The 18,742-nt window shown below is 37.9% G+C and overlaps 2 long non-coding RNA genes across 5 annotated transcripts in view; one reads left to right on the top strand and one right to left on the bottom strand.

Annotated features, from left to right (window-relative positions):
* The window catches only part of LOC311440425, a 77,629-nt gene extending 76,339 nt beyond the window's left edge, over nt 1–1,290 (top strand). For all 4 annotated transcript variants that reach the window (XR_014695397.1, XR_014695398.1, XR_014695399.1 and 1 more), the window contains exons 4-5: nt 320–461; nt 948–1,290. This is a non-coding gene — a long non-coding RNA (uncharacterized lncRNA). The remainder of the gene's footprint in view (nt 1–319; nt 462–947) is intronic.
* The window catches only part of LOC311440424, a 64,584-nt gene extending 54,875 nt beyond the window's left edge, over nt 1–9,709 (bottom strand). The window contains exon 1 of the long non-coding RNA XR_014695396.1: nt 9,349–9,709. This is a non-coding gene — a long non-coding RNA (uncharacterized lncRNA). The remainder of the gene's footprint in view (nt 1–9,348) is intronic.
* Between the last annotated feature and the right edge of the window lie 9,033 nt (nt 9,710–18,742).

Here is an 18,742-nt window from a genome sequence, read left to right as displayed (position 1 = left end):
TAGTCCAGACCCAAACACATTTTTCATGGAAGTTCTCTCAGTGTAAACCCTCATCAGAACTCTTCTTGTGCAATTGTCACCTTGAGGTAATGCTGTACCTAGAAGAGGTGTTATCTTGGTTTATTTTGGCTAGATACTTCAGAAAAAGTAAATTCCCCCATAAAGGCTACCTTCAACCTTTTCAAATCAACCCTTTCCCTCTTTTCTTTTCCTCCACCTTAATGAACATTATGCAGCATAGCTCAGAGAAGAATGAATGTGGGGAAAGTTAGCTATTTAAAGCTTTATATGTCTAAATAATAATCACTTTTTTTCTTAGGCACAGTTAGCTGGCATAGATTGCAAAGCACATGAAGCATGTACTGGAGTTCCGCATTTCCAGTAAGATTTATGCTGTAGTTACCTGGAGTACATCTTAGTAAATGGTATCATAAGGTGAAGAAAGGGATCTTAAATGCCAGGTACGCATCTCAAGAAGCTATCCGCGTAATAAGAATGTGCAAAATGGGTTCCCTGATGCAGTGGCAGAAAACTACATTGTGGTAGGGTTTTTTTTGAAACAACACAAAATCTATAATGGTCTCGAAGATGATGATACTCAGTTTATACTTTCTCTGGTGCAAAGTCCAATTGCAAGTCCTCAGAAATCTTAGCAACCATCTACTAAATATAATGCATAGGTGAATAACACATGTATGTGCCATCTTTTGTTATGTGAATCACAGCTGCAGATATATAGCATCTCATATTTAATATACATGTGGCTATAATCCTTGTCTATGTAAATCTAAGTGTAAATTAAACAGACTTTATATAGTTTACCTCTTTTTTATCATTAGACTAAAAGTGTTGGGTTTTTCTTTAAAATTTATCTGTTCAGACATTATTTATATTTATATATAAATATTTTTGGTATGATTTTTCTACAAGAAATCTTTTTTTTTCAGACAAAAATCAGCTGCAGTACCTTGGCTGTTTTGAAGCAATGGGTTCTGGTTTTGTCTCCCATTTCCATAGCAAAGAGAATTAATTTAAGAGAGATCAATAGAGTTGCCAGCATACGTTGCTTACTGCTGCTATAATTCATGGTGCTGGGGAGTATGCAACACTGCTTTAAACTTAATCTTGTATCTTGTTATATAGAATTGTGCAAGTTCTGTATCATTCAAAGAAGCTTTTGTTTTTATTAACTTAGTGCATTAATAAATATTAGTAGAAAACGCGTAAAGTAGTTTTGTGCATTTAGGGTTTTTAAAAAATTGTTGTGCATTGATACTGCATGTGTAATGGGCGCTGTTGCGTAAAAGTCTTTGCACTTTGCAGCATGTGAAACCTGCACAAACTTTCCAATAATGTTAAAGCACTTGCAAAAATGTTGCACCTGGAGCAGGGAGGAGTGAAGAGGGCAAAGGTCAGCATTAGGCATTAAGACACTGACTAAACAGACTTTACACTCGGTGAAAAGTCCAGACAACCCCTGCAGTGTCATCTTACAACTCTGGTTTTCTTCTTTTCAGGACATAGTAATCCATAAATACACTCAAGTCACCAGCAGCTTAGCTCCCCCCATCCCTCCTCCCCCTTCCCCTTTTTAGCTCTCCTTTCATTTTTAATTCTTACATAAAGTTCTGAATTTTTAACCCCTTTTTATATCTTTTAATCAACCTTGAGAACCACTTTTCTCCTTCACTATCATTCACTAAACCTCTCATCTTTTTTAACCTTCTCTTTTGCAAATTATCGTCTTAAAAAGTGGTTTCAGATTAACTAAAAATAATGTTTGAAAACAGAAGCACAAACACATACCATGGATAAGGCATTCTGGAAAATGAAGTTTGTTTTTTTGTTTGTTTGTTTGTTTTTTCAAGGCAGTTATATGCATCCTTTTCCTGAAGCTTCTTAACTAGAGATTTTACATAAAATACGTAGTATCATACTTATTTTTGCAATTTCTTCTGAGCTTGCTTGTTTGGATAGACAAAACCAGTGTCAACTGGGATGTTGCAAGAAAATGATCATGTTGCTTGCTATTGTTGCTTTTTTTTTTTTTTTTTAATACATCACCACCACCACCAAAAAAAATAATCCTTCACCAATTATTTCTAAAAACTGCAGAAATGTAGAGGTAAAACACAAAGACATGCTTGTACTTTTATCATACAATTGAGTCTTTCAGTTTTGCCTCTATTACACTACTAGCTGAAATCACGAGACCAAACTGATTTTAATCATTTTGTCCAATCCCATTATCCGCATCCCAAAGCTTAAGGGACTGGATAGACTGCTAATATAGTCTGGAGCCTGGACAGTGCAAATAGGCTGGTGAGACACAGCTCATCAATTGCATGTAACCACGCAGATTTTGCTGACTTCCCTTCCTTGCTCTGAGCACTGTGCCAGGCCGTGCTTCCACACGGGATATTTCCCCCTTGCCCAATTCTCACCACCCCACCCTCTCTGCAAACCAGCCAAGAGACAACCAGCAGAGCTGCCACGCTGCCATTTTGTTGATGCATTCTCACAGATCTTGAGCAGCGCTGACAAAAGACAGCTGAAAGTCTGTGTATTTCTTTCATACTGTGTATGAATATTAATAGAAACATTCAGCAGAAAAATGTTTTTCTTTGTTTGTTTGCATGGAGATCCATACTTGCTAACGGAGGAAAAAGTTCTCAGTTCCATGTGTGTGACACCATCATTTCAGTTAATCACAAAATGGCGGCCTGAGAAAATCTTCTGTGAAATCTCATGATCTTCAGGCCCACTGATTTCTGTTCCTGTGCAGTGACTTTAGAATCGCTGCCCAAGGCTTTCCAATGCCATCTGTTTAGTGGTGGCATCGGATTGTCAATAGAAATAGAAACGTGAAACTGAGTACACAATTTAACTACCACCAGCCAAGGGGGCAGAACACAGCCGAGGGTGTTTACTTCTCACTGTAAAGGCGAAGGGTTCTATAGACATGTAAGGCCTATTTCAACACAATGCTTAAAGCATAGGCTGAATTTTGAGCAAGAAAGTGGTTCACTAGTTGTCCTTAAGGCTTTAAAATTAAAAATACGCTCAACACCATTACATGATCAGGGCTTTCTTAAGTACAGGAGGTAAATACCTGAGACTCACATTTGGTACTATAAGTCATGCAGTGCGGCAATTTGGCCTGCAGTCAGTGTCACTGTATCCTGGGACTGCCTGTGAAACAAGCTAGCATTACAGGAGTCAGCATTTTAAAGTTAGGTCTTGAATGGCAGTGCAATATGCTGAATATAGAGCATCATTACAGATGGAGTAGTATCTTATATTTATTCTATATTCTGATGTTTTGTTGTTTGCTATCAAAAAGTTAAAATAGAATATTCAAGTAAATGAAAACTAAGCTAGAACTGATTATATGAACCTCTTGAGAAACAGTCTTGCTTATCTATACCTATAGAAATACCACAGCAAAAATTACCTGATTTAACATGCGTGCACAAAAAAAAAAAGGGGGGGGGCGGGGAGAGAAAAAGATTATTGTTCTGTCTGGAATTTATATTCTTTCCAAACATCTGAGGTGTCTCCAGCACACTTTGCTGTGGTATCTCAATACTAGCTTTACAATAATAACCACGTATTCAAAACTCAAATTCTGCTACTATGACGTAGATGAGAAGCCAGGCAGTTAAATGATTTGCCCAAGGCTATAAAGCATCTTGCTGGAGAGCTGAAACCAGACCTTTTACCACGTCTGCCTGGCCAGTCCCAAAGTCTGTGCTTTGTTTTATCTTCTCAGGCATGTTTCTTCATGCACATGTTACTTGGACTGCATGCTTGACATGCACCCAAGGCCATATTGCCCACCGCATTTTCTCTCTTTTTTTTTTTTTCACTTTACATGTAGAAAGTGATTTGGGTTTTAATGATAAACTGATTTAACTGAAGAACAGAAGGTTATCTCACCTAAACCATTTCCATAATTATTTTTCAAAAAGTATTTTCTAGAAAGTAGTTTCTTGGTTCAGGCTTACAGTGATAATCTAAAACCATCAACCACTCAAACATAATGTTAAACTAAACCGGAAAAAGTTGAGCAAATTTGTATAAAATGGTATATATAAAATGGTATATATATAAAATCTGTTGCTAAATTTTATCCTGTGGGGAGGAAAACAAAACAAACAAACAAAAACACCTTGCTCTGCGTTGCTTTCAGTTGGTCTTTTTTTTCTTTTCTTCTAAAGGATTCTTTCTACTTGCTTAAGTTATCTGTATGTTACGTAAATGTAAAGACGGGATGTTGTGTAACTTTGGCATGTTTGGCTTGCTAAATCTCAATAATCATTGTTATATTAGTCCACAGGTGATATCTCACCAAATCAAAAAATAATAATAATCTAAGACTATTAGGATGCAATCTATGTGCATATGTCTGTAGATAATATTTGTGCGTAATATGTACAGTATTTACAGTACTTTGCGTGTAGCTCGCAGACACAAGTGAGACCATGATCTACAACCCACTTATTGTGGGTGGTGTGTGTGTAAAATCTGCATAGGCATATTAATAGCAATTGAAGTTTTCAGATGTTTTTAGTGGGCACTTAGGATAGTGAAAATTATATATATATTTTTTTTTTTAATGTTTTTTGTTTTTTTTTTTTTTCCTTAGGTATCATCTCCTTTTCCCTTTTCTGACCTCACTAGAAAAGGGAAAGTAGTTCATCATGCCTTAGTTCACCTACACCTTTCCTTTTTTTATTCACTCTTTGCTTGAGGGTTTTTATTTCTCTTGAATATTTGGCAATGAAATGATGCTGAGTACCTGTTTGTCTGGGGTGTGATAGACATTCCTTGTTGCACACGTTTGTAAAAGAACTTGCAATGATTTTTGCTGGAACATGACTAGATTTTCTGCTGTACACATAATATAAATGAAATATTCTTAATTATTTTAGCTCATGCTAGAAAAGATTCAGGACAAAGGGGAGATTGATGCAGTGTGCCTTACAATGGCCCTACTGATTTCTCTACTGGCCCTTCCTCTGCACATGGTCAATTAGAATTGAAAATCCTGTGCTGATTTCATTCGCTGGAATTTTTAAGCAGGTCAGGAAGAAAGATGTTATTGAAAGGAAAAGTCTCATCTAAATAAGAAAAGAACACGTGGCCATCTGGTCTAACTGTACCATGCCGAAAGTCATTTTGGCTCAGCTGTAGTTTGGTCTTTGCAACAGTTTGCCAAAATATCAAACAGAAATCTGTTTACATTAAACCACTCTGTGCTTTTTATCTATAAAAATGCAATGTGCAGTCCTCTTCCTATCTGTAACACATGAGCTCGTTTGACCCCATTACCTTATTGAGACTGACTGCATTTCTGGTAGGCTCTCAAGTTACTTCTCCTGTGTAAAGGTATAAGTGAAACAGCCAATCTTTTGAAAGTTTTGGAAGTAATCCTGAGCACTTTATTCTTATGACTAAAACTTGCACTTCAGCTAGAACAAGGAAAGGCTCAAACAAGCAGATGCTATAGGGGAGAGCTTGGGGGGGAGAGGGGTATGGAGGACTTGACTTAGAAATCCGAACTTGAAGTTTCTGTGAGTAGCACCATGGAGTTTGCACAACCAATTGGAGGGCATACGCTAAGATACGAGCTGTAATAGACATCAAACTTTTAAGGAACAAAGTCATAAATATGCATGAGCTTCCACGATTGCTTTGTTTCGACATCAGCAACTATTTAAAAGTTTAAAGAAGTCAGCATAAAACACAGGTCAGAATTTTCACATTTAAGTAAATAAATTCTTCATGTAAAAAGCTAAATCACATAGCTCTAAATTTCTGGTACTTGGACAACAGCAGCTGGAGGGTAATGTCATATTTGCAAAAACGCTGGACATTTGTTTCTCCTACCTACTTTAGTCAGAGCTCTTGAACAACCATCATGCACAAAAAACAGGAGAACTTACTGGGAGAAGGAAAGTGTGTTGAACTAAACATGGATCCAAGGGCCCTGCGTTCATAAGCTCGAGTTAAATGCTTAACTTTTATGTGGTTAATCCTTTTGCATTGACCAACATTATATAAATTGCCAGTTGAGACATCCCTTCTAATACAAGGTAGCATATAAATCTCTTCTGAAGTCTTGAAGAATTGATTTGCATAAGATTTCAGTCTTTAGGAACTGGATAAAAAATATGATTGCTTATGTCATTACCATTTAGGAAAATAAAAGTCAGTATTTCAAAATGTAGCTGCAGTCGTTATTTTGAAATACATTTATAAAATTTTAAGTGACAAAATTTCTTTTTCAAGCATAATACACCAGAGTAAGTAGAAAGAAAATTAGCATATTGTTACTACTGAAGTCATGTATATAGACGTGTAATTTATACATAGGTACTTAAACAACCATTGTGTTGAATTAGCTGATATTTCATACAAGGTATGTAAAATGTTCATTCAAAAAAGTGTTTAATCCATTGTTTTTAAAAAACACAGTAATTTAAATGTGACTGTAGTTATCAATTCATTCTCTTTATTTCTCTGAAATCTCCCTTTGAGAACCTTTACCTTGCCTGTGGATAGTGTTATCACTAGATGTAACCTTTTGTTTTATGTCTCTGCTGCTGAGGAAGTTTTTTTAAAGGCTAAATATATGGGCTATCAAAGCTGGGTTCCCTTTTTATTTACACCTATTAGCGATAATAAAGAAAATAGCTTAAAAAAAAAAAAAAAAAAAAAAAAAAAAGTCCTATCTTTCTATTAAGATGTTAGTCTGACTAAAATACAGTTTAAGCCTTTTCAGGGAGTAAATTAAAAGCAGTACACTTTGTATGCCTATATAGAGACGTATTTTCAATTAAGTCTTGTTCACACAAAGTCCATATTGAAGAGCAAAAAATAACCACCATTTGCACCGTACCCTACTTTGCACCCGAAGACGATGCGATTCCAAAGAACTTTTAGAAACCAGGTCCACACAGCATATATTGAAAAATTAAACAGCACAAACTGCTTTGAATCTGCTTTTTCCCTGGGTGTCTCTAACCCCACCCATCGCCACACCAAACAGAGAGCAACTCTTCTGGGGAGCGGGGCGCTCCCAAGGCCAGCTCGGCGGCGTGGTGGCACTGGGCCCGGTGGCCTTGCTCTGGGCTGTGGCGGGGGCCAGGCCGCGGCTGTGGGGCCAGCTGGCCCAAAGCGGCCCCCGGCCACGCTCCCCTCCTTCCGTTTGCAGACGGACAGCCTACCCACAAAGCGTTTGGCTGCTGCTGGGTTTTAAACTGCCACGAAATTGTCTAGGAGATCTCGCTAATCTCTCTAAAACCAAGTGTTTAAGTATTTCAGCATGACCGCCTTCCAGACGTAGGGCTCCATGCTATTTGCGTTTATCCAGTGCATTGTATACATACAGAAAACCTTTACGTAATATACAAGAGCTTCTCAGCAACTGTGTAAGTGATGCATGAACTTAGCATAAAATACTGCACTGATGGCAAAGCTGGAGTAGAAAGCACTGTAAAATCAGAAATAGTGGATGCCCATAGTTAGGCTGTGTGGAAAGCGCGCGCACATAAGCACGTGCTTTGCACAATAGCGCATGTACGTATTTACAAAGTTTCTTCTTTCCAATTATTTGCGAGTCGCAGTGAAGTCGAAGCCGAGTGGGGCCAACGAAAGGAGAAAAGGATTGTGTTTGTCTTTAATCTTCCTGCAGCCGGGTTCAGACTTCTGTCTGATGTGCACATAGAGCAGCGGGCTTGCCGTGCATTGCGTGCAGGCTCCTTGATTGTGGAGGGGAAAAAAACCTGGCTGGAATCCAGCGAGGCGAGCGCAGCTCTGTTGATCATTATGTCTAGCCTTCAGGTGTCTCAGCGCGCGGTGGGCGGCGGTTGGGGGAGGGGGAGATAACAGGAGGGCAGACAAAGAATAAAATGGGGTATTTAAAAATAAAAATAAAAATCATAGGTAAAAAAAAAATGCCTCAGATCCTCTTTTTAAAGAAAAAAAAAAAAAAAAAAACGTTTCTTTTAACGTGCCTTTCCCCGCAGTGGGAGCAAGCAAACATCTGTCCAGGAAGATTTATTTAAGCCATAATTAGTAGCGTCTGGAGTCTTTCAACAATTTCTCCTTATTGCACTTAATTTTTTTTTTAAAAGAAGTCTGCTCATCTTTCACTTAGAAACTGTTTTCACTTCATGCTTTATTAGAGATCCAGCCCAGCCAGGACCGAGTCAGATTTCTATTGTCTTCGCTTCTTCCCCTCTGAATGTAGTTTTCAGAATCTAACTTTTGCTGGGGGGAGAGGGGGGGCAGCCAGGGGGAAAGACCTTATTAAAGGTCTTACAAACGTTTGCAAAGAAACGAACAAAAATACAAATCGGTGCTTCTTGTTAGACAGTTATCCATTTGGCTTCAATTTCTTTCCCGGAGAAGGAAAAAAGCTCTGCTTTGTCTGTTGCTTCTGTTTGAGAACTCTCATAAATCTTGCCCAGAAATCAACTTGGGCTTAAGGAGATCTGGCCAGCAAAGCCCTGGGAAGCATTTGCAATGCCTCTTGCTTAGAAATATTCTCTTCTTTCTGCCCCCTTCGTCCCCAGTGCCCCCTCCACCCCGACCTTCTGACGTTGTGCCGTGGCGAGCCCCACACCCTTCCCCACCCCACTGGGCAGGCAAGCGAATGCAAGTCGCAGTCGAGAGGCAGTTAAAGTTGCTTATCAAAAAGCCTCTCCTCGGGCTGAGCGAGTCCAGATCTTGCGCTGGTGGTGTTTTCTCAGTACAGCCATAACCCTCTCCTCGCGCTCCCCCGGCCGCTCGCTCTCCCCCTCCCCCCGTGGAAGGGGTGGGATGGGAACCTTGCTCGACTTCATTGTTCCAAATGTTAGAGCTATTTGCCCCAAAGTGTCTTCGCTGTCTTTCATAGCTAATTATAATAACTGTCAGATGAATGCAAAGTCTGGGCTGCCCTTGCTGGCGGAGTTAAAGTTTGCCTTTATTTTTTCCCCTTGGGGACAGATCAGGCCTGATTAGACACACGGTACAAATAAAAGTGAACAACGTACATGTGTAGGGCTTTTTGTCTTTGTTTTTCTTTATGAACAAAGCAGCATGCTGGCTATGTCAGGAAGCAGTGTGGCATGCAGCGTGCATGCAGGCACTGCCCTGGAGGAGAACTCTTTTTTTTTTTTTTTTTTTTTTTTTTTTTTTTAAAGCATGCAAGAAATATTTCTGAATTTGAATAGCACTTTTGATACTTGTTCATCTCATACAAAAAAGTAACCCTCTATTTGGTGCACATAGCATTTTGACGATTTTAAGCGATTTGCTTTTCAGACTGAAAATAAAAATAAATAGACCTGTACTCACAGTTTTGTTGTGCTGCGCAGGTCGCTGTCTCCTTCCGCAGAGACCAGGAGGGTATGAGGATGTCACGGGTGCAGAATTCCAATTTAATTCGGGAGAAATGTACAAATGCACTTCTTGAAGTCGCCTGGAAGTCAGCCACTTGTGCTCAGACATCCCATTGCTGCTCTGCACGCTATACTATCTGCAGTTCTGAATTGAACTAAATACTGCCCATGTGAAAGACAGGGGAAACACAGTCATGTGGGACACACAAATCCACTCTATTGGCTCTGAAGGCACAACTTCAGCATTCTTGCATTTCCACCATTGGTTAACAGTTCAAGCTGAAAGAGTCTAGGTCCTCCTAGTGAGTCCGTTTTCCCTTTATGTGTGGAAGAATGACTGTAGGATTTTACAGTGACAGGATTAGTTAAGAAAGGGACTGAAGTCATCCCTTTGACTGAAGCTGGTGGGTGGGGATTGGAAGCTGTGCTTTTCTCAAGTCGACGTTTTTCCTTTTTCTGCCTGCGTTCGGTGTGTCAGGAAATGCTTGCAGTTAACTTGGGAAGCACAGAGAAACTGAAGTGACTTTCTTCAGGTTCAGGCACAGGGACTTCACTTTAGAGTGAGACAGACTGTGCAATGATTTTATGGGAATAACTCTGTTTACTTTGGCTGGCCACAGAGTAGTTATTTTCTATTTTCTAGATTTTTAAGCCTAGAAAGGGCTATATTAGGATCATCTAACTTGAGCTTTTGCATCACACAAGCCAGACAAATAAATCCAGCAGTTCCAAAATGTAGATTAATAATTTGAGTGGCAATTGAAAATAATTTTTACAAAGTAATCAAATCTCTTGGGAATATTATGATGGAGTCATCATATTTTGTAAGGAGCAACAAATTTGATAAACATCTGTAATCGATGATATTTGGTCGGTTTTAGAATAACTGAAGTATTAATATTAAATAGGAGGGAGGAAGATTGACTATTCCCTATTTTGGTGTTCTGTCTTTGCCTGATTTAGTTATGCCGGCGTGAGCAGTAATTTGAAACGGTACTCAGTCATGTGTGACATACTTCTCCAATTAACCCTTATTAAAAAGACCTTTCTGAAATCCTACATGCATATTCTCCTAGAGCCACAGAAAGCAGAGGTATGACAGATTTGTCAGGAGTTGTGCCCATCTTTTCTGGGCAGGTTTGTTTCCAGGGTTTTGACTGGTATCGTTCTAAATACCCTGAATGCGTGGCCCCTGTTGCTGGACTGTTGAATTTAGGGCCCTAATTTAGCTGCTGAAGGGCTTAACTAGTCTTGGAAATTTACCAGAATAATTCTTCTGCAATAGTTAATTCGTTATACGCCTCGGGTGTACGCAAGGCCAAGCACTGACAAGCCACGTTGCGAGTGCTTGTGCTATGTACAAGCTATTATTCAGCAGCTTATGCCTACCTCTGGGTGTCGGGACATCTTTTTTTTCTCTACCAGTCAGGCTTGTTCAGACCACCTTAACACAGTGCTTCTTCCTCTTTGGAGTTCACCCTCTTAAGCTATTTATAGACTTTTATCATCACCTCATTGACCACCCTTGTCATCACTTAGCTGAACGCCGTCTTCCAGGTGTAGCTGCAAAGGAACTGCACAGGATATGGGAATGTTCCTCTGCAGCCTGTGACCTGGTATCACTGCAGCAAATCAATACGTGCTTGCTCAATACGTGAGCAGGAAAATATTTATATTTTAAAAAAAATATCTACTTACACACCTGACAAGCAGGACTTCAGAGAAGATGAATACGCTCCATGTTCTACTCTCACATAAAAGAAGGTCTTTTGCAAGGCCTTCTTTGCTTGTAAGTGCTGAGAAGATGCAGAATATTTATTTTCCTTTAGCAGGCACACTTTAAAAAATGGTGCATAATAATGTATAAAAGATGGGGATTAATTTTCGTTGTTGGTTTTGTTTTTTTAATCTTCATGAAGGTAATTGTCTGGTTTGGATAAAATAAGGCTATAGCAGTAGCATCAAAACTTTCTCTCCTCCCTCCAAAAATGTTTTTGACTCCACTGGGCTTTCCACATCTGGAGTCCAGAACAGTGAGGAGAGAGAACTGAAAACCCTGGGAGACATTTTCTTTTTTTCGCAGTGCTGGTGGTCTTCGTAATTTTGGTTACTTTTTTTTTTTTTTTTTTTTTCTGTTGTCGTTTAATTCAATTAAAGTGGGAAGAAATACTAATAAAAGAAACCCTACTCCAGAGAGCAGTAAAAACTCTTTAGTTTTAAGACTAGTACTAAGTCTTGTGTTAAACACATCTTTTTCATGAATGTCAGTTTCTGATTTTAAATGTTGAAAAGTTATTTAAAGAGAGCAAATAAACATCTGAATTTGTTTAGTGTTGTTTAGCTCTTTCCTCTGACAAATCATGGGTGTATTTTGGAGAAACGTGGGTAACCTGGAGCAATGATTGTCTACCTGTACTTCTCAAGCCATGATTCAAAGGCTTAGGCGATACAAGCAGATGTTTTTGTGACTTGTAGTATAGGATTTTGGAGAACAAATTAATACTTAGCATTTTTTTTTCCACATCATCTCAACTGAAAAGAAATCAAAATGAAGACCAAGTCTACATCAGTTTCGTTCTGCTCAATTAGGAAGCTGATGCTTCCTCTATGATTGGTTACTAGAAAAGGCTTCATAACTATAGGGGCCAACGGATGAGAGCATCATAAAACTATCACAGCATGGGAAATAACATTACTTCACAAATTCTGTTGTGGTGATGCTTATCTGAGACAAGAAGTTGCTGTATGAACAGGGCTGTCAGTCAGGAGACCATAATGTTACTGCTATGTGGTCCTCTGTGATTCCATCCATTGACAGAAAGGATTTGATACTTAATTAAACCAGTGTTAAAATCTAGTTGAATCAGTAAGATACAAGCATAGGCTTAACTCCTGCCTAATAGAGGTCCTGTTCCTCAGAGTTTTCACTGTCCCCTGACGGGGAACTTTAGGAAATAAAAGAGAAGACTGAAGTTTGAAATGGTTGTTAGTAAAAGTGCCTTTTTTTTAATTCACTGGAATGATTAGAGAGCGTATAGTGTGAGATGAAAAAATAGGATGTCCTTGATCCTCTCATATGGGGTACATTTCAAAAGAACTTTACCAAAACAGCTAGTGATTTTTATTGTGTAAATCCAAGCACAATGACTCCTGGGGGGAGGAAACCCCTTGGCTTCTTTATTATGACGTGTGCCATATTTAGAAAGGCAAAACATCAGATAAATTTCTCTCAAAAATACTTTGAATAAAGGCACTTAGGAAGTTTGCTGGTTGATGCGGATACTTCTGAAAATGTTAGCTGTTCCCTTAGAAAATCAAATGCAATACTATTGTATGTATGATGTAGATTTCACTTTTAAGCCTTTTTTTTTTTCTTTTTTTTTTTTCTCCCCTCTTGTGGAAAATAACTGAACTTTATTGTATAGACTGTGTATTTGCTTGCAACTTTGCCAGAGAATACTTACTGTTCTATACACCTTTGCTTTTTATAGTTCAGCAGTAGGTGGTATCTGCTAAAGTTTAAATCTTGTATTAGTCACTGCTGGTAAAATCCCTCACTGTGATGGTAATACATAAGGAAAAGAAAGAAAAAAAAAAAATCAAACAGGAGATATCAGAGAAGCTGGAATAAGGCAGAGAAGAAGCAAAGTTCCAGGATGTCTCTGGGGGCAGGCAGTGGACAGAAGGCACCCACAGGCCATTTCATAAGGAGGAATTACCAGGGCCTGGAAACATGCATATTGCTTGCAGTGTGTACGTATATTCCAGAAATGGTTTTAAGTCCTAGCTAATGGTTTTTAACCCAACCTTAAGCTAACATGCTGAGATTTTTGAGTGCAGCTGATACAGGAGGGCTCTGAAGGAATGTTTGTTCTCATCTGCACCAAAAGGGGTGAAACTTGCATAAATGCTGTCTGAGCAAGTCATCTGTGCTGTATATAAACCAGTTGGTCATGCTGCAGTATCTACCATTCCCATAAAGTAAAAGCAACGGCAAAGCTGTTAGTATCATAACGAATTTTGATTTTTTTTCCCTGTTTTTGTTTGTTTGTTTGTTTCATCTCCAAAATGCATCCTTCATCATTCCTCTCTCTCTCATAGCTATTTATGTAGATAAAGAGAATAAATCCAACTGAGATGCTGGGAAGATTTTCAGCAGATGGAGTGGGATCTTGTATCCTACTACTAGTGAAAGTCAGAGGAACTTACTCCTGTTTCCTTTCCTTCCTTCTATTTAGGGTCAGTCCTTGGTGAATAAATTAGATAATCTAGCTACAGTTTAACCATTACAAAAACTTCCACAGATTCAGTATGTTCTTGACCTATGCATACTGAAATTAATGTATACTTCAAGCTATTAGATGTTTCATATTTACAAACCTGATTTTGGTTACAGGACTCTTGGTGAGGAATTTAGATCTCTTCATCACATTCAGATGAACTGATAACATCAGGAAAAATCCAGGATTTTTAGTTTATCTATTTTAAAATTTTTGCCAAATTTATACAGTGACAATTAAAATTATCTGATAACTGTATTTGTAGGGGGAAATTTCTAGATGAAACAACCTTCTGTAAACATGGGTTGGTAACTGCAATATTGTTCAGATGAAATGAAGTGATAAAAATATTTGAAAATTTGGCTATATTTAAACTGTCACAGAATTATGATGTCCAAAAAGATTTGATTGACAAAGCTAGAACCAACAATGCTTTTAAGCTGATGTACCTCAAGTTTAAAATCTATAAAATACGTGGTGACAATTAAGGCACCCTTAAAATGATAGACATTTGAACATTTTTTAGATCACATTTCCAGATTAGAAAGCCTGGTGATTTCCATAAAATGATGCATTATTTTTTTTCCAGGGAGCTTTCCTGAATTTTTGGTGAATCCTCCAGTTTTAGTCCTTTTTCTTCAGACTGTTCTTTCCACAAGTCCTTTCAGTACAATCATATTCTCTTCTTCATAATACCTGAGCATGAAGCTCAGCTGGCCCAGTTTTCACAGAAGAATGAAGGACTTTGAAGGGGGCAGTCTGACTTGTTGACAATAAGGGATCTTTTCTCAGACTAATGGGGTAATGTGGCTCTTTCTGGTTTCAAGTAAGTTCTTTGATCCCCACATACCCCATAATTATATATAAACGTATAAACTTTATAAATTATGTATCAAACTGCCACTTTATTATAGAGGTCTGCACCTGGCACTTCATATTCTCAGTTCCTTCTGTTGTAAGATGTTCTACTGGCTTCAAAATCTGAAATGTATCAACATTTTGTGCCAGTATTTAGTGAAGAATGATGCTACTTACCAGCTCACATTTAAAACATTGAAGTCTTTTGATGTAAAAGTTATATGTGGTCTAATTTTGTAATTTTTTATTTAATAGATCCTTCCCCTGGGATAAATCATCTCTCTTTTCACAGAGGAAATAGATGAATGTTTAAGTATTTCACACTATATGTAACAAAATTAAATAGAGCATTAACTCCATTGTCCCAGCACCTGCAGCACTGTCTGCAACAGAAGTGCAGTATTGTTGGTGAAATTAAAGCATTGCAGGGAAACAAGTCATATGCGATTGCAATTTTTTTCAGTAAAAAGATATTACAGTTAAAATGTATTAAAACTTGTTCCAAAATAATGGATTATTTGGGGGCCAACATAAAAAGCTTGGAGCTGATTTTATTAATAATTTTATCTGAACAGATTTCCCATTTGGGGATTTGTTATTCTTGTCTGATATTTCTGTCTCTTAGGGATTAGGACAGTAGGTAGTTTGCCCCACTTGTGTTCCAGTTTTGGGTGGTCCTAAAACAAGATAGTATCAAAAGGATTTTTTTTTAACCATCTGCCCTCCACATTTTACTCCTTAATGATTTTTTTTTTCCCCTTAAGGGAGGTTAATACTGCATAAAGGCAGTACTAATACTGTAGTTTTCCTTGTAAGAAGGCAGACCTGTGACTTTAAGGATGTGCATTTTTCCTCTGGTAGCTTATGAAAATTTAAATTAAAAGGGTTTAATAATTTAAGCAGCATAGTTTAGTGACTGAATGTTGAAGAACAGAGGAGTTTGAAATTGCCAGCAAAACACTAGACATTTCAGAGAATATAGCTCAATACTTTACTGCCTTAAGGCACTGATCCTTGCTATGTGCATGCAGGGTAGAGATGCTTTCAAAAATAGATTATTGTATAGTTGAATAGAACTGCTACTTAGTAATGGCATTCTATCTTTAATTATATATTGGATTACATATTCTGTATTGATTAATGAATTTCTTATATGCTAAAGACCACAGAATTCCTTCTGCAAGAGGATTTTGATCTTGGGTAAAGGACAACGTGGAGACAGAGGGGAGGAAAGTGGTGGAGGGGATCAATGCAAACCACACTTGTTCAAATAATTGTAGTCACCAAAGGATGCTCACATATTTGTCTAATCCTTGTAGGGAAATAAAGTCCTATCCTGAGCCCTCCTAAATGCCCTCGTACTTTAAGTAATTTCTTTCTATCATTTCTGTTTAGAGAGACATCACGGTGGTATCTAAACATCCTAACACTACCCCTCTTGCTCAGTTTCTCCTTTTCGTTCCAACTGTTTAATAATGGACCTTGTTTGTGGCATATCACAATCTAAAATAGAGGTTTCTTGCTTGAGGGACCTTGGCTGAGATCCTGACCTTGGTAAAATCAAGGAGGAGAGTGGGTTACAGAGTCTTAAGTGGCATCAGGGTTTCACCCCTGCCTTTTTTTCAGGACACCTCTGGACAAAGGAAACAAGTAAGAATGAAGTGCTTGAGTAATAAGCCAATTATTTCTTTTAATTAGGACAAGTATAGAGAGCTCTTAAACTGAAGAAAGGGTGGAATCTACTGAATAAATTATTCACAGTAAATAGTCCACCCAGCTCTAGCTCTGACAGAGATAAAGCTGCATTGGCATCAAAGTATCTGCTCTTGCAGGGTGTTGCTCTGACACAGATGTCAGACGACAAATCAACATGAGGTGAACAGATGAGTCCTATTCACTGCCTTGCTCAGCTGGAGTGATCGCCAAGGGTGGTCAAATAGGCTCCAAAGATGCTTTTAGAGCATCCTTTAGCTGTAAAAGATAAATAAAACTGGCCAGGAGGTAACTTCTGTAATTCTTTTAAATCTGCTTTGCAGATATTACAAAGGGGAGACTACAAATAGCTCAAGAGCTATTTACCAGTGTGGCAGGGAGGATCAGTGAGACTTTGTGGCCGCCTCCCCTAAGACTGAGAAGCGACCTAAACATTTGAAACCATTTTCTACTGGTGAAGTGGGTATTGATAAACAGGAGTTTAAAGAAGTGGTGGTTCATTTTAGCAGTACTGAATTTGCCTCCATATTCTTTGCTGGTCTCCAGTGAGACATCTTTGAGACTGGGTAACAGTGGTGAAAATTACTAAGGATGTCATGAACAGACAGCGGTTTAAGTCCTATTATGGGGATGATGTCCTGACTGTTTGTGCTTTTTGAAAATGCAGTAAAAATCATAGTTTCCTTTGGGCTCCTGTTACCATGTGCAATTCCTGTACCACCTGCTGAGTAACTCCAGCTTCTTAGCCTATTTTCCATAAAATTGAGTGCTTAATCAGGGAAAACCAAAACCACCAGATTAAAGACCCTTTAAATACTTCCTGAGGACAGGCATCTAGGAAGGGGCCTCATTCATAATATTCCTCCTTCACGCAGGACTTTGGTAGAACTGTTTAAATGTATGCAGTGAAAAGAGTCATGCCTACGTGCAGAACCTGACGTGGCAGCTGGGGAGATGGGGTTGGCCAGTGCCACTACACTGAGGACATTTCTGAATTCAGAACGGGTGCCCCTCTAGCCACCAAGCTGTCAGTCATGTGTTTTAAATGGCATAATGTTGATAAAGGCTAATTTGGGCTGAAATAATCTCTTAGAGCACCAAATTTTACTGTGGGTAATAAAACAGGTAGTTGTGTTTTTGTTTTTTGTTTTTTTTTTTTTTAACACACAAAATAAAAATAAAAATTATTTCATCTCTTCCTTAAAACAAATATAAAATGAGTACTAGTACTTTTTGCTGCTTTCTGTCCCTCATGTCAGACTGTGCTACCTTCGCAGTCTTTGTTCTCTAAGTAATGTTTCAAGATGTAATTTAAAATCATTGTAACTCTGTATCAATTTTTTTGCAATACTTTTTTGATTTTTCTTTTGAAATTCTGTAAAATGATGTTAAAATGCAATTTACAGTCCTGTGCCATAGTGAAAATACTTATTTTGTAGTGACGCATTTTCAGGGTACTAATACTTAATGTATATGAGATACAAGTTAAAATTCTATAGTTTTTCAATTCCAGCATTCTAAAATTTCTATGAGTATCTTCCACAAAAACAGATTTATACTGAAGATTAGTTTTATCATACCGTTAAAAACTGTACATCATAGACAAACAATTCATGTAGAAATATGTGCTTGTTCCTTTGAGAGAGGTGAATAGATAAACTGTCCAAGGTACAGGGAAATAGAGCATGGATAATGTGGGTCTGAGATATTCTGTTGCTTAAGTGATGCATTAAATCAATATTCTGCAAAGCTTTTTCTTGTTAAGTTATTTACTTGGCTGCTGTCACAATTCACCATTTAGGTCATCGTCTTTTTTTTAAAAAAAATGTATTTTCTTGTGGCCTAATTTAACTTTATCTAAATACTTTAGTTCCTTAAGTAATGAAACTTCTTCATATGCTAAAACAGTAGCACTGTTTTAATGCCAATATTTACACTGAAATTCCTTGCTTGGTTAATAGGCTAGAGAAAGAATAGACTTTCAAGTGAATGACTAATTTATCTGCATAAAAATCTATTACTATAAATGAATAGCAGAAGGAATAAAATGATGTTAATAATCTAATAAAAATGGGAAATACTTTAATAGGGTTCTGAAAAGAGAATACAGAAAAGAAAAAGACAAGCAGTCTCTCCAACTATTTTGATTTTAATGTATAACTGCATAAATGGAATCAAAAGTTGCTTCTTCTGAACAGTCAAAATAACCATTCAAACATAATTATGGAGAAAATCAGTGCCTTGTTTTAACAGGAGCTGAAGGCGTGCGCTCAGTAACCTTCATCCTCCCCCCGTTCAAATGGCTGAGTAAGAGCCGCAGAGCTTCAGTACCCTGGAGGTATTTCGTTTGTCCAAAAACATAGGCATGTCCTGGATCATGAATCACCTCTGTTGTGCTAAGATTTTACTGAGCTTAAGATAACAAAATCATTTTAAAACAAGCAATTTATACAATTAATTTTTCCTTTAATCAAGATTTAAAAGGGTAAGATCCCTCAC

This window comes from Aythya ferina, assembly GCF_964211825.1.
Source record: "Aythya ferina genome assembly, chromosome: 8".
Classification (NCBI taxonomy): Eukaryota; Metazoa; Chordata; class Aves; order Anseriformes; family Anatidae; genus Aythya; species Aythya ferina.
Note: the sequence above shows the minus strand (reverse complement) of the source record. Positions and strands in the feature narration are given on the sequence as shown.